Here is a 15,317-nt window from a genome sequence, read left to right on the forward strand (position 1 = left end):
CACTCAGAATAACGTTTCCCACTCCGACCTCCCTGCCTGGAAATGCAGACACGGGAAAGGTCCCGGGGAGGGCAAAGGAAATTATTAAGGGCATGGAAAGACGTCCATGCAAAGAGAGATTAGAAAGATCATGGCCATATAATTTAGAGAAGACATGAATAAGAGAAGCCATGATAGAGATAGAGAAAATAATTTGCCTTTTTTTGTCTGGTTTGCAGAGCTTTTGTGGACTCAGCCTGCACTGGTTTTCCCTCTGATCCACAATGTGCCTGGCAAACAGGAAAACAAACACTGCGGTGCTGGAGGGCACATTCCAAAGGCCTGGGGCATTTTGAGATTCAAAATGAGTCTTTTAAAAAAATGTTGTCCTTCTTCTGATCCTGGACACAATGACCTTTGTATAAAGGAGGAATCTCTCAGGAACAGAATCACAGAATCATTAGGGTTGGAAAAGACCCCCGAGATCACCGAGTCCAACCCTTGCCTGCATCCCCCCATGCCCAACAAACCTTGGCACAGAGTGCCACATCTCAGGTTTGGAACACTTCCAGGATGGTGACACTTCCATGGGGACCCTGTTCTCTCAAGGGTATCTTGACTCAGAGGAATCCTCTTTGCCTTATCCAAACATCAGTAACACATTTCATCCCCTCTGTGTTACACTGGTTTTATTTCATACACCCTTCCCTGGGGACCTCTCCTCTGGCACTGCTGGTCATCCAGGAATATCTCAGCAAGATGCTGAGCCAGTCTCCTTCCCTCAGATTAGTTTTGGGGTCATAAGATCCCATTCTTGAACCTGTTCTAACATCTCACTTCAAGAGAGACACAAGGGGCTGGAGCGTGTGCAGGGAAGGGAACAGAGCTGGGGAAGGGGCTGGAGCAGCAGGAGGGGCTGAGGGAGCTGGGGGGGCTCAACTGGAGAAAAGGAGGCTCAGGGGGGACCTTCTGGCTCTGCAACTCCCTGACAGGAGGGGGGAGCCAGGGGGGTTCAGACTCTGCTCCCAGGCAACAAGGGACAGGACAAGGGGAAATGGCCTCAGGCTGTGCCAGGGGAGGTTTAGGTCAGATGTTAGGAAATATTTCTTCCCCAGAAGGGTTGTCAGGCATTAGAATGGGCTGTCCAGGGCAGTGGTGGAGTCATCATCCCTGGAAGTGTTCAAAAAAACGTGGCTGTGGCACCTGGGGACATGGTAACCTGGGGGAATGGTTTGACTCAGGGATCTTAGAAGGCTTTTCCAATCTGAATAATTCTCTGATTTTCTGAAGTTGTCTCTCAGCAGAATGAGGATCTGTCTCCCTTCACAGAAGGTGTTTTGAGTAAATGCTGTTTCAAGCAAAGTCTTTAAAAGAGAATGTGAATTTTGGAGAGATACAAAAGGGCTCATACACATGAATACTTATCCATTTCTTCCACCTGTTGGTCTAATAAAAGGTTATTGGGTCTCTCTATTCAAGAGACTAAAAAGTCTCTCCATTCAAGAGGAAGCACTTCTGACACTCACGATACCATCCAAACTCCAAGCCTTTCAAACTGTTCTCTTAGACAAAGACTTTCCATCCGTGGGCCAGAAGGGAAAAGGGGGAAAAAAAAAACCCAACCCAGCACACAACAAAGGTATGAAGAATACAGACAACAAAGGTGCCTGTAAGAATGATCCAAATTAAATGGTGAGACTCCAGACGGACTCGAGAGACACAAACACCTCGTGTAACCTCCACGCACAATGAGGGACAGAAATGAAAGCAGAGATCAGCCGGGGGCCAAGTGGTTTGTTCTCAAGTTCCCCGAGGAGGAGAGATCTCTGCAGCACTTCACAGAATCGTTTCCATCCTCTTCAGGTCCTGCCAAGGTCCACAATTAAAAAGTCCGGGAGTTTTTGACCTTTCTGAATAGCTGATGGGTGTTTGCAAGTCTGAAAACAGGGTAGAGTTTCTCAAGGCAGTTTGTTCCCATATATGAAAAAAAATCAACTTTTGATGTCCCCAGTTATTGGCAGGGAAATCCTGAATGGCCTCTGAGTGATGGAGGCAGCTAAAGAGATCTGTGAGTGGTGTCCAGCAGTGTCCTCTGGGCTCCCCCAGGGGCATTTTGCAGCAAATCCTGGGACAGGGGGACAGGATCTCAGCCAGGCCCTGTGGACAAGCTGGAGCACACACAGTCTGGTAGGATTGGCTGGTATTTCCTTACCAATCCAAGGCCCAAGCAGTTTAGGAGACCATCAAGGAATGCCACAGTAGGCCCATCACTGAAATACAGACCTTTCTCTACAGCTTAAAAAAGGCAAAGCAAGTTGAACTCATTCTAACCGAGGAGAAAACTTGCTCAAACAGCAGCTGGGACAGGTTAAAGGCATAATTGTCAAATGAGACAGTGCCCAAAATTTCAGGCCAGCTGGCCAGGAGCTTTATAAACTGAGTGGATAACTGGCTGCTGGGTGTTACTGAGCTTTGCTCTGCACAGAATTCCCATTAAAACATTCCTGCTGGGCTGGATAATGTGTCCAGACTGAAAAAAAAAGCCAGGAAAGAAATAGAGAGACAGAGGCCAAGATGAAACAAATCCTCTCTTGAACACCAAGCCTTAACTACAGGTTATGAGTCCTTTAAAACATTTGGCCTGGAGGATAGAAATCATCTTTTTTTTTTGTTATCCGCCGTTATGGCCCCAAAGCTGAGGAAGATGAAGGAGAGATCCTGCTCTCCTGGGCTTTTTTGGCCCCTGCCCCAGCTGTAGGTGAGCCTGATCCGGGGGGAACACTGTGCTGGGGATCAGCAACAGGGAAGTTTCCAATGGCAGGAGAGGGCAGGTGGTGATGAGGGCTCCAGGTGAAGTGCTAAAGGCTGAAAGAAGGGATAGTACTGCTCAGTGCTGCACATCCCACCCGTGGCACCAGCGGGGTCTGGCAGGCTCAGCCAGGGGATTTTGGCAGGCTCAGCCAGGGGATTTTGGCAGGCTCAGCCAGAGGATTTGCCGTGTCTCTCTCTGCATCACCCTCCTGTGCTGGGTCTGTCTGGCTCCCTGGCAGAGGGACACTCAGTCCTGGGAGTCAGTTTTGTCACGGAAGAATAAAGGGCACCTTCTCACAGAATCAGAGAATGGTCAGGGTGGAAAAGATCTCTGAGGCTGGCAAGGCCACCCTGTGATCCAACACCACCTTGTCCCCAGCCCAGAGCACTCAGTGCCACGGCCAGGCCTTCCTGGGACACCTCCAGGGATGGGGACTCCACCACCTCCCTGCCAAGGCCTGACAGCCCTTTCCAGGGAGAAATTCTTCCTGTGTCCAACCTGACCCTCCCCTGGCACAGCCTGAGGCCGTTCCCTCTCCTCCTGTCTCTTGTTCCCTGGGAGCAGAGCCCGACACCCCCCTGGCTCCCCCCTCCTGTCAGGGAGTTGCAGAGCCAGAAGGTCCCCCCTGAGCCTCCTTTTCTCCAGCTGAGCCCCCCCAGCTCCCTCAGCCCCTCCTGCTGCTCCAGCCCCTTCCCAGCTCTGTTCCCTTCCCTGCACACGCTCCAGCCCCTCCATGTCCTTCCTGAACTGAGGGGCCCAGAACTGGACACAGCCCTGGAGGGGCCTCAGCGGTGCCAGCACAGGGGGACAATCCCTGCCCTGAGCCTGTGCCCACTCTGGGTGTGACACAGCCCAGGTGCCCTTGGCCTCCTGCCCACCTGGGCACACCTGGGCTCGTGTCCAGCCACCATCACCAGCATTCCCAGGGCCTTTCCCAGCTTTCCAGCCTCTCTGCCCCCAGCCTGGAGCTGCAGAGGGTTGTTGTGACCTCCTTTCTTCTACCTCATAGCATAGTTGAACAATTTAATCACTTTACGTCGTTTTTAACCATTGCAAGAGCCAAGATTTGGAGATGGATGAACTATCATTCCCATCTGGTGGGACAAATCCTCTATTTCTTTGTGCCTGTAGAGACTTCAGATGGGAAAAGGATCTTGTCTGAAATCCATCCTCACAGTACATGGGCTTTCCATCTATTGGGGGCAGTATTAATGTTAATCAACTGGGCAATATTAATGTTGCAGTTCCAGATCTGCCACATCTGCTAAGTAATTTCTGTACTGTTCATGTGGTCCTTGCTTGTTGTCACACCCAGCTGCTCGTGCACTCCTTGATTTGGGGGTTAATGGTTTGGGTTTCACCCTCACAAGTGTTGACACCTTGGACCTGAGCAGGCTTTGGTGACTGAGGTTGGTTCCCCGAGGTGTGCAGAGCCATAGCTGATATTCAGCATTGGCTGGGTGGAGTTTCCTCTGCCATGAGGTCCAGCTGCTCTCTAGCACTGGTTTATGGGTTTTTTTCCAGCAGGACTCCCCCTCTCTGTGCTCTGCTGGAGCTCATGTGGCTGCGGGAACCGTCCCTCATCTCTACTAAAAAAATATTCCAAATGATGCGGGGAGTAGAAGTTTGAGTTAATTACAAATTATTCTCGATTTCACCAGCATTTTATTAACAAATCCACATTAATCCAGTATTAAAGCAGGGTGGGATTATAGGATTTCTCTCATCTGAAGCTTGGAGCAAGGGAAGTCTATAATAAACCCACCTATTCATTTGACACAAAGCTCTTCTATCAAATCTACCCCAACACGTGGCCCCCCCGCCCTCCCCTGCGACACACATATGCAATCCTATACAATGGCAACAGGATATTTTTATGATTAGCTAGAATGGATACAAACCCAATCTGGGGTGAAATTGCCTTCCCAGCACCACTGGCCTTGAAGACATCTTTCTGGCTCTCCAGGCTGTGCAGTGACCTCATGGGAACAACTTCCACCTGCTGGAGGCCTCCTGTTTGAGCCCATTTCCACCCCAGAACTGCCCCCGTGGCTGTTTAACTGCCTACATTTGCTTAAAAGCCCAGAGGAAATGATGCTTCCTCTGCAAATCGAGGCTTACACCTCGAGGTGGGACACACCAGAGGAAGACACGGATCCGAGCTGGGAGAAATAAGACGGAAAGGCAGAACTGTTTCATCTTGATCCTGCCACGGTCCTCAAAATTGTCTTGAAAGTTTTCACAGAAAGAAGCCAGCTAAGGGACTGAAGTAGTTTGCTTTAAGATATAATCCTTTTAATAAAATGTGAGGGTCAGAATTTCGCGTTGGCACTGAACATTTTGCTAAATAGGGCATGATGAGTTTGCTGTTCTGCTCCCGGACCGGGCGCTCGCCCGGCGTGGGGGAGAATAATTGCATGAAATTGCCGTCTCTGCTGGGCTTGGTGCAGGTTGATCAGCCCAAAGTGTAACAGCTCCTGAGCTGAAACGATTCTTCTTAATTTTACGGACCTCTCGAACAAAAACCTTTCCCCTGACGACAGAAAAAAAAATAAAAAATCCAGAGAAAAACGGAGAAAAAGTTCAGGTTTCGCCGACTTTTATTGTCTCGCTCATCGGGGGCACCGTGGAGATCTGAACACTGAAATGATTTCTTTTGATACCTCTAAAAACTCCCCGTTTTCCCACAGGTTTCTGATGAAATAAAAAGGGGATTTGCTCACGGATAATTCTGCTGATTCAAAAAGCTGCATTTCTGTCTCTGAAATCGGCGTTTTCAGGCAAATCTCGTTGCTTTACTCTCGGTTTAGATGTGCCACGGGCTTGGAGCTGGGCAGAAATGAGACTGGTTGCCTCCCAGACGTGTCAGTCTGGGACACACTGGTGATGGGGCTCAGGAATGGGGCTCCTTCAGAGCCTTGATGGGGTTTTTAGCACCTCTTTAAACCTTCTGTCCAGGTCTATTTTTCCAAGAATATTTTTGAGACTAGTAAACAAGTGAACATGTACTAGAGAAGAGAGATTAGGCCAATTTCCACCTCAGCAGTGCTCTTTTGGAGAGTTAAGGGCAGTATTTGCTTTTTGGGATAAACATTTTCCCTCAGCCCTGGACCTGCAGTGCTCAGTTCTCTGGTACAGATGGTTTCACCCAGCAGGGAGCTGGAGATCCCAATGGCCACCAGCAGATTTTATGGTCCCTTTAACCCTACCTGCCCTTTTTATTTAGAAGATCAATCCTTCTGTCTGAGCCTGAACATCCCAGAGACCCGTTGGGCAGATCACACAGATGGAGTAAAGTTCACCCTCTTGCTGTCCAAATCCACTGATGACAAACCTGCTGTTGGCCTCAAAGTCTTCCCTCTAAGCAAGGCAAATGCTGCCTCAGGATGTCAGCTCTTGCTTCTGACTATGAGTGGTCTTGAAGGTCTTTTCCAAACTAAATGGTGCTGTAATCTCTGAGTTCTTGGTGCTCAGGGCCTGGGCAAGCACCAGCTCCAAGCCAGATGCCTGCAGAGCTCCTCCAGCTCCCTGCAAAGCCGTGGGAGAAGCAAGGAGAGGAGTGATGGCCACACCTGAACATCAGGGCAGGAGGTGAGTGCTGGCTGGGATTCGAGCAGAGTGGAGCACATGTCCTTGAGGCTTCATTCCCACAGGCCCCTTTGGCCTCACTCAATCCATGCTCGAAAGCTGACCCAGCCAAAACCTGGGTTTGTCCTCCCCCCTGGCAGGCCACAAGTAAAAACACTTGTACCACCTCTGCAGGGACCCCTTGGTGACATTTTCTGCATGACACAGAGTGGTCCCTGTATCCAGGCATCGATGACAACACTGTCAAACAGAATTTTTGGTTATTCCCTCTTTCCAGGTCTCACTGGAAAAGCCCCCACCCTTCCGAGCTCTGCCGGGGCGGCCACGAGGACTCGGGTGCAGCTTTCTTGGGAAGACAATTTATTGTCCCCCTGCTCGTTGCCAGGTCTCTGCCATCTTCCCTGCAGGCAATTTGGAGTACAAACAACCCTTTTGTGCCTGTCACTTCAGGAGCTCCCTGATAAACACGGCTGTGGAGGGGAGCTGACGTGGAAATATGAGATGCGTCCTGCCCGCAGCCTGTGCCAAGATCCCAGGCAAAAGGCACCACCTGCAGCAGGTCCTATTAACTAAATTAATGCTCTGGAATTTTTTAAGAAAATAAAAATGTAGTAAAAAGAGAACGGGGCCAAGGAAGATCTTTTACAAATTAGCCGTGATTTGCAAGAAAAATGATGCAATCAAGGGAGCTCCAGGGCAACAAACGAGCCCAAGGCCGAGACATCCATTAAGGGGGCTGTTTGTGTGGAGAAGTTTCTTCTCTCCCTCCTCATCTCAAGCTTCTCCTTTGAGGTTTTATTGGGCATGGGTTGAGATGTGGATGCATGTGGTCACGTGCAGAAGGGAGTGCTCTCCAGGCTGCCCCCAACCTTGACCTTGGAGCTGGGGGGAGGCAGTGGCACCTCAGGGATGCACTGAGCAAGTTTTCTTATGATGCTAAATTGGGAGGAGCTGTTGACTCCCTGGAAGTCAGAGATGCCCTGCAGAGAGTCCTGGACAAATCAGAGGGCTGGGCAATCACCAACTGTATGAAGTTTAATAGAGAGAAGTGCTGGATTCTGCCCTGGGATGGGGCAACCCTGGATGGACGGACAGACTGGGAATGAGAGGCTGGAAAGCAGAGCTGGGAAAGGGCCCTGGGGGTCCTGGTGGGTGCCAGTTGTCCCTGAGTGAGCAGTGCCCTGGCAGCAAGGAGGGCCAAGCCTGTCCTGGGGGCATCAGGGAGGGGATGGTCCAGCTCTGCTCTGCCCTGGTGCAGCCTCACCTCAACATTGGGGCAGTTTAGAGGAACACAATGGAAGAAGGATCTCAAGTTCTTACAGAGTGTCCAAAGGAGGCCATGAGGAAGGTAAAGGGTCTCAAGGGGGAGCCATCTGAGGAGCATCTGAGGGCACTTGGCTTGTTAAGCTGGAAAAGAGGAGACAGAGGTCAGAGCTCGTCAGGGGCTGCAGCTTCCTCAGGAGGCAGCTCCAGTCTCTGCCCTCTGTGACAGGAACAGCACCCAGGGAATGGCTGGAGCTGTGCCAGGGCAGGCTCAGGTTGGATCTCAGGCAAAGGTTCTTCCCCCAGAGGGTGGCTGGGCACTGACCAGGCTCCCCAGGGCAGTGGGCACAGCCCCAAGGCTGCCAGAGCTCCAGGAGGGTTTGGACAGTGCTCTCAGCACAGGGTGGGATTGTTGGGGTGTCCTGGGCAGGGCCAGGAGTGGGACTGGATGATCCTTGTGGGTCTCTTCCAACTCAAGATGGATTCTAACAGGAGCAGCATCCAGGATACCTGCAGCCTGGTTGTGGTTGCTTGGAGGAGCTGGGAGGGAAGGACAAAGCTCTCCAATCCCCCGTACAAGGGTGTTGGGACAACACAAGATCTGCTCCGGTGACAGCCGAGGATCTCCCATGGGATCCCATCTCACATCCAGGGCAGGGGACTGGGGCATGATGCCCACAGGGAATGCCAGGCTGGCTCTGCCTGTCCCTGGTTGGTGCCAGCAGCCCTTCATCCCCCAGCCAGACTCAGACCATCAAACACATCCAACCAACGTGCAGCACCAGGCTCCCGAAAAGCCGGGCTCAAAATAACTCCCACTCCAATGCGAGCAGCAGACAAAGCCAAAGAAAAGCAGAGGAGCAGGAACCCTTCAAGCTAAAGCATGTTATTAAGGAATATTCCTTTTTTGAAGTTTGTTGATTTTATTTTTATCATATTTTAGCACAAACCCTTTTCATGTTATAAATTAAGTAACTGCTGCAGAAGGGTTATGTTGTGGGGTGGTTTTATTTTTTTTTTTAGATGCATTTCCTATAGTATATATTTTTAAATTTTCCAAAAAAAAAAAAAAAAAAAAAAATAAAAAAAAGTGGAAAGCTGTGTTGAATTATGTGATACATTGAAATTAAAATGAAATTCCAAATTATCTTGCAGTCAGGGGCTGATGTGGACTGAGTGATAATAAATAAAGGTTAAAAGGACATTGGCAAGTCTTTTTTCATGGCTTTCAATTTTTCCCCTCCCTGTTGTTTGTAAAAACCTCTTAGAAGATTAAAAATAATATTTCTTTCTCTATTGATTTTTTTTTCTTTTTCCACATTTGAAAACAGCATTTATTTATTTCCTGTGTTTCTAATGGAGCCGGGATTAATGTGGCTTTATTTGGTCTCTGCTTGGCTTGTGCTTTCCTCTCCACGCGGATCCTGTGCTGCCCAGGGAATGCTGCTCCTGAGCAGGACTGCAGGAACCCAGCACCAAATTCCTCAGCAAATTCCCAGCCCGGGGTCAAGGTCATCAGTAAATACTTTGACCTTGGGGCAGCCACAGAGAAAAGCTCAGCTCCTTTCATTTTGACACCTGATACCCCCATGGCTGGGGTTGTGCCCGCTCCAAAGGCTCCATCCCACTGTGTCCCACGTTCTGGAGGGAAGAGGAGATCACAGAGTGAATCTCAGAATGGTTTGTCTCATACAAAGCCATGATGATGCAACATCTCTGGAGAACATCTGCCCACCTTTCCTGCTGGATCCACCCCCCTGTTTTGGAGGACAGATTGTAGCAAGGTGGGGAGCAGACTCATTTCCCAGGAAACAAGTGCCAGGACAAGAAGAAACGGCCTCAAGCTCCACCAGGAGTGGTTCAGGTTGGACATCAGGAGGAATTTCTTGCTGGAAAGGGCTGTCAGGCATTGACAGGGGCTGCCCGGGGAGGTTTGGAGTCCCCATCCCTGGAGGTGCCCAAGGAAGGACTGGACGTGGCACTCAGTGACAAGGTGGGCATCGGGCACAGGTTGGACTCGATGGTCTTGGAGGGCTTTTCCAAACTGTGATTCCAGGAAAAAAAAACAAAATATATTGTGGTGCTCTCTGCTCTGCCCGTGGGGAACTCCCTGCCCAGGAAAAAGATACAGCAACAAGAATTACTTTTTAGGGACAGCTTGAACTTGAACTGCTCTTGGGGACAATCCCTCCTAAAATCCAAGAGGTGAGGAATCCTCTGAAGTCAATGGGGAAAGTGGCATCTCCAGCAAGGAACTGGGCTGGCTGCGACCCCTTTGCTACCCTGATCTCTTGCTCTTGCCTGGGACAGGGTGATCCCATTCCCACAGCAGGGACCAAGGTAGCATCCCAAAATCTGGGAGAGCTCCTGGCACCCATCCCAGTACCATGGGAGTCCTCAGCTGCTGGGGACAGGCTGGATGAACTTCCTCATCTTGCTTTCCTCATCAACCTAAACTCTGTTTGAGGGGGAGGGGAGTGTTTCACTAATTATTGAGGGGGTTATTCCTGTACCCACTTCCAAGAAAAGATCCCAGGTTGGGATATTACCTCATCCATGGGGTCTGGTGGATGGAGCTCAGGAGCTCCACAGCCTGTTGGAGCAAAGCCACTCTGCTTTGCTCCCTCTTGGCCTTGAACACCCAGTGTTTTGGGCTGAGGCAGAGGTTGGGCTTGAGGAGGAGGTGCAGGGGGAGGATGTTGGGAATGCAGACAGCACATATTTGGTGCCAGCAAACCTGTGCCAGCAGAACCACACTGGCAAACCCTGTGGGGCAGCACTGGTGACCCTCAAACCATCCCTCACCCTGGTGTGGGTCATCCATGCCCAGGGAGCTGTTTCCTTACATTCCCTTAGACTTATATTCCTTACATTCCCTTCCAGCACCTCCATGCTGGGAAAGGCCCTCCTGGAGAAGGCAGGGCATTTGTTTTTGGGTGCATGTCACTGGTAAAACTAAAGCTATGGGTTGTTTTTGTCCATGATCTGAGCCCTTTGGAAAGGGGAGACCCTGCAAAGACACATTTGTGTAGGGCCCAGCACAGCAAGAACTTACAGCCAAAAAACCCCAGAAAACCCCAGAAAAGAACAGCACTGAGAGATGCTGCTGAGCTTTAATTCCTTGTGGCCACTCCTTGGGATTGCAGCTGGTGTTTTAGGGTCATCAGGGTGCCAAAGAAGGGTGCTGAGAGCCAGGTATGTGCATCAAGACTTCGAAGCCTTTGCTGTGTGAAGCCAGTGTTTCCGAGCAGCAGAGGATGTGTTTCCTAAAAAAAGCAAAGGGGGAAAAGCAGAGGGGCAACCCTTCTGTGGGGAAAGGCAGCAGATTTTACCAGGGTTTGGCTCCCCTCCATTTCCCTTAGTCCACGGAGAACAGGAATGTCCACGAGCTGCTCTAAACCCCTGCAGGAGACGCACGTAAAACACGCAGGATCCACCTGCAGAGGGGCTTTCTGGGGGGTCAGGGGGAGGAAAAGAGGGGATTCAACAAAACCCTCCCCATCTCCAGGTCTGCTCTGGGGAGGCAGCAACAAGTCCAAGGGCTGCCCGGCTCTGCAAGCGGGAAGTTTCTCCGGAGCCGACTTTCTTATCGCGCTGCCTTCCGCCGCTGTGATACTTTATTAGCATCTTCCCAGTAATCCCGGCAAAACTGAGGGGAAAAAAGTGTCAGATCAAAAGGGGGAGTGTGAAAGCAGCGGCTAAGCAGGTTGCTGGGATGCTAATGATGCTTCCCTCATTCTCTGGGTGTCACGCACAACATCCCTAAGCCCGGCGCGGCGCGTAAGCCACACAAATGGCCATGTTTGTTAACATTCATGGGACTCTTTCGTCTGAGCTGTATTTCCTTGAGTACACCACAATGAAGAGTTTCTTTTAATAGGGATCAACCGGGAAAAAACAACTGTGAGGGACTTTTCTCTCCCTCTCCCTCCCTCCCGCTCTCTCTCACTCCCTCTCTCACTCTCTCTAAACCTTTTACACTGCGGTTGAACAAGCCTCTGGATAAAGACTTTATCCAAAAACCCCCTCTTTAAAGTTATTTCAAATTTCTCTGCAAGGCTTTCAGAAATCTGTTTGTTTGAGGGCAGAATTAGATGTGACCGGCGTTTTATTGTGACATAAAACCATATTTCTTCCCTGGAAGATTAAAAAATAAAATCGGTTAATAAGAAAAGCTGTCAGCAACAGAAAATGGCTGACATAATCCGTTTATCCTCCGAGCAATAAAGATATTGGTCCTTGGGAGTCTATCCTCTCTCTCATGTTATTTCGCCCAAAACATTATCTTCCCAGCATTCTGATGGATTAAGAAGTCATATGGGAGATAGCAGGGAAATGACAGATACAAAAAAAAATAATATCCTTTCATTTCCCCTCCTCCCTGCACTCTCTCTCTCTTTCTCTCTCCCATTTTCTCCCCGGCCCCTCCTTTCCCTGCCTCACTCTGTCTCTTTTTCTCTGTCCCCTTGGAAAAGTGCTCCATCTCTTTATTCCCAGCATCCCAGAGCTCTGTGAAAGTCCCGAGCTGGTGACCCCAGTGTGGCAGGGAGGAACAACACAGAACTTCTTGGTCCCTCTGACACACATGGATGCTACAGCTCGGCACCATTCCATGGCCAAACTCCTCCTGGATATTTAGGAACTGTAGTCCCAGCCCTCTGTCCACACACTGAAGCACCTCTGAGCAACTTGCTGAAGGGAGAGAGATGCAACCCCCGCTCAGGTGTGGGAGGAGCAGAGCTGGCGTTCTTCCCTGGAGGTTTTGGTAGGGAAATCCACGGATGGAAGAGGGCTCTGAGCTTTGGAATCCTCTTCTCCATGGCCTCACCTGCAGCCACTGCAGGAGGCTGTGTCACAGCTGTGGGAGCAGTGCTGGTGGCCTCATTTCTGGGCTCGGGGCCTTTGTCTGGCTTTCTGGAAGCCCTGGGGCTGCTGGAGACAAACTCAGCCCAGAGCTGAGGGCCTGGAGCTCCCTGGGGACCCTCACTCTGTGTCTGGTGGCTTTCTACTCCCCATGAGCAGCCTTTGCACTCCCCCTTCCCTCAGGGAGTCTGAGAAGCCCCCTCTGCCCCCAGCTCCTGTTCCTGCCACGTCCCTGCCCCGCACCACAACGAATCCCTGGAAAGGCTCTGGAGGTGCAGGACTCAAGAATGGGAAGGACACGAGGTACCACTGAATCCCTTCCTGTGCCCAGGGCAGGACCCCGCAGATCTACAGCATCCCTGAGGGATGGCCACTGAACCTCTTCCAAAATCATCCCACGCTGGCCACTCTGCCGCCTCCCAAGGAGATTTATTCCACTGCTCCTCTCTCTTCAGCACCAGCGTGGTTTTTTCTGAGCATCTGACTTAAATCTTCCGTGCTGCAATTCAGGGCTGGTATTTCTCTTCCAATCCCCAGCAGACACCAGGAGCAATTGATTGTCTTTATCCTGCCAGCAGCCTCTCAGCCAGCAGAGGACCATCCAGGGAGGAAAGGAGCAGGAGGAATGATCTCGTCGTTCTCCCCATCCCACCTGTTTCTTCTCCAGGAGAGCATTTCCTGCAAGGTCGTGTTTGATTGATCCACAGCCCCTTTCCTGCCTGTCCTGCCCTCATTCCTTGGGGTGCTGGTTGGAGATGGGCTCCTCTCACCCTTCCCCTTCTTCCCTGCTTTCTCCTGGTCACCTCCCAGCCCCAGCTCAGCCTCCCCTCTCAGTTACAGGTGATTAAAAGGTGTTGCCAGGTTTGGGAGGGTTTATCACAATAAGTCAAAATACTTGAAAATTGAAGTTTTACAGAATGCCAGCATGGTTTGAGTTGGAAGGGACCTTAAAGACCACCTCATTCCACCCCCTGCCATGGGCAGGGACACCTTCCATAGACCAGGTTGCTCAGTGCCTCATCCAACCTTCTTTTTTTAAAGAAAAAAAACCAACCCAAACCTATTTGCTCTGGCAACTTTCAAAGAATTTTTTGTCTCTTGTTTATTCCACCTTTCGTCTCTTTTGCATCCTGTGACTATTTTAACTAATTTCTTCACTTTTTGTCCACCAGAATCAGCTCTGCTTTGCTATTTTGCCTGATTTCCTGGCTTTTAAAGGACGTGTTGTCAACTTTTCCTCACTATTTACCCAACATCCAGTTTGGGTTTTTTCCCATGGCTATTTCCATGTATCTCTTAGGAAGGAATTTTTTCATTTTTAGAACAACTTTGAAAAATACATATATATATATATATATATATAGATATCTCCATGATTAAATGTGATGATCATAGAATCATAAAATCATGGAATTGTTTGGGTTGGAAGGGACCTGGAGGATCATGTAGTTCCAACTTCCTGCCATGAGTAGGGACACTTTCCACTAGACCAGCTCCAAGTTCTATCCAACTGTATTTTGGACTGTGTTAGGAAGAGCATAATAAGATTTACTTTATTTTTTTTTAAATTAAGTTATCCTGAAAAAGCTCATTGGGACACTTGAAATATTTTAAAAAACAATATCAGATCAAAATGGGTTTTTAAACTTATTTTCCTTCAAAGTTTTGGTCTCTTCTATCTTCCACCAGAAAGTATAGATTATAAAAAGTTTTATGGGCCATTACTCATTCACAAAAGTCCTTAAATGCCTTTTTTCTTCCTTCATTTAATGAATGCCAACATCTCCTTGATATTATTCTGAAGCTATGAAGGAGCCTCCACATCCATTTGGGAATGTTTGAAAGATCACCCTGACACCAGAAACATCGACACCAGGCTGGAAGTGTCCCAGCAAAATTCACTTCCAAGAGAAAAACCACCCCAAATTCCAAGAGAAAATTCCCACACCCCAAACCTCCTGACCCTGCTGGACAGGCAGGTCTTACCCCTTCAAACAGGGTAAAGACCCAGAATTCCGGTGGTGACCTCACCATCTTCCCATATTTCTCCTCTGGAAGCAGAGAAAATCCATAGACTGTGTGTGTGGGGGGGTGTTATACACCAGAAATAAGAACAGGAGAAATCCAGGGTGAACACAAGGAGCTGATTTTTCCAGAGCTGTCTGAAGAATTGCTTCATTACACAACCCCACAACCTGCCCAGAAACCTCGGGCTGCACCATCACAATACTCTGAAAACACCAGTTTATTTCCAGTGAACAGATTCCTTTGCAGGGGAAACCTTCAAGCTGAAAATCGTGTCCAGCCTTAACTCCATCCCCCAGTTTTGTGCCCGCCCGGGCGTGAGCAGAGGTTCAAAACACTTGTTTCCACCATGGGGCAAAGAAGAGCCTGGAGATCCTTTCCCAAAAGGATTTCCAGAGGTGAAGAATGACCAGGTGGAAATGAATAAATAAGTGGGAAAAGTAGAACAAGGGAGTCATCTGCCTATCAGCAGCAGTTCAGGGGGCTCTCAGGGGAGGAGGTGGCTCTGATTACCAAATAAACAGAGGCCATTGGTGGCAGGGATGGAGGGAGATGAGTATATTTACTTCCAGCTGAGCAAATTTGTCAACTCCCTGTAAAACACATGATTACGATGGAATTACTTGTATTACATCCTGTGTTTATTCTTCTTCTTATTTAATATATAGATACTCTCTAGGGCTGGGCTCAGAGATGAAAACCAGGGAGGAAACACAGAAACAAAACTGGAATGCAGAAACAAAAGTGGAATTCAGTAAGAAAACTGGAATTCAGGAGCAGCTGGATA

Source organism: Lepidothrix coronata, unplaced genomic scaffold, assembly GCF_001604755.1.
Source record: "Lepidothrix coronata isolate B3197 unplaced genomic scaffold, Lepidothrix_coronata-1.0 Scaffold363, whole genome shotgun sequence".
Lineage (NCBI taxonomy): Eukaryota > Metazoa > Chordata > Aves > Passeriformes > Pipridae > Lepidothrix > Lepidothrix coronata.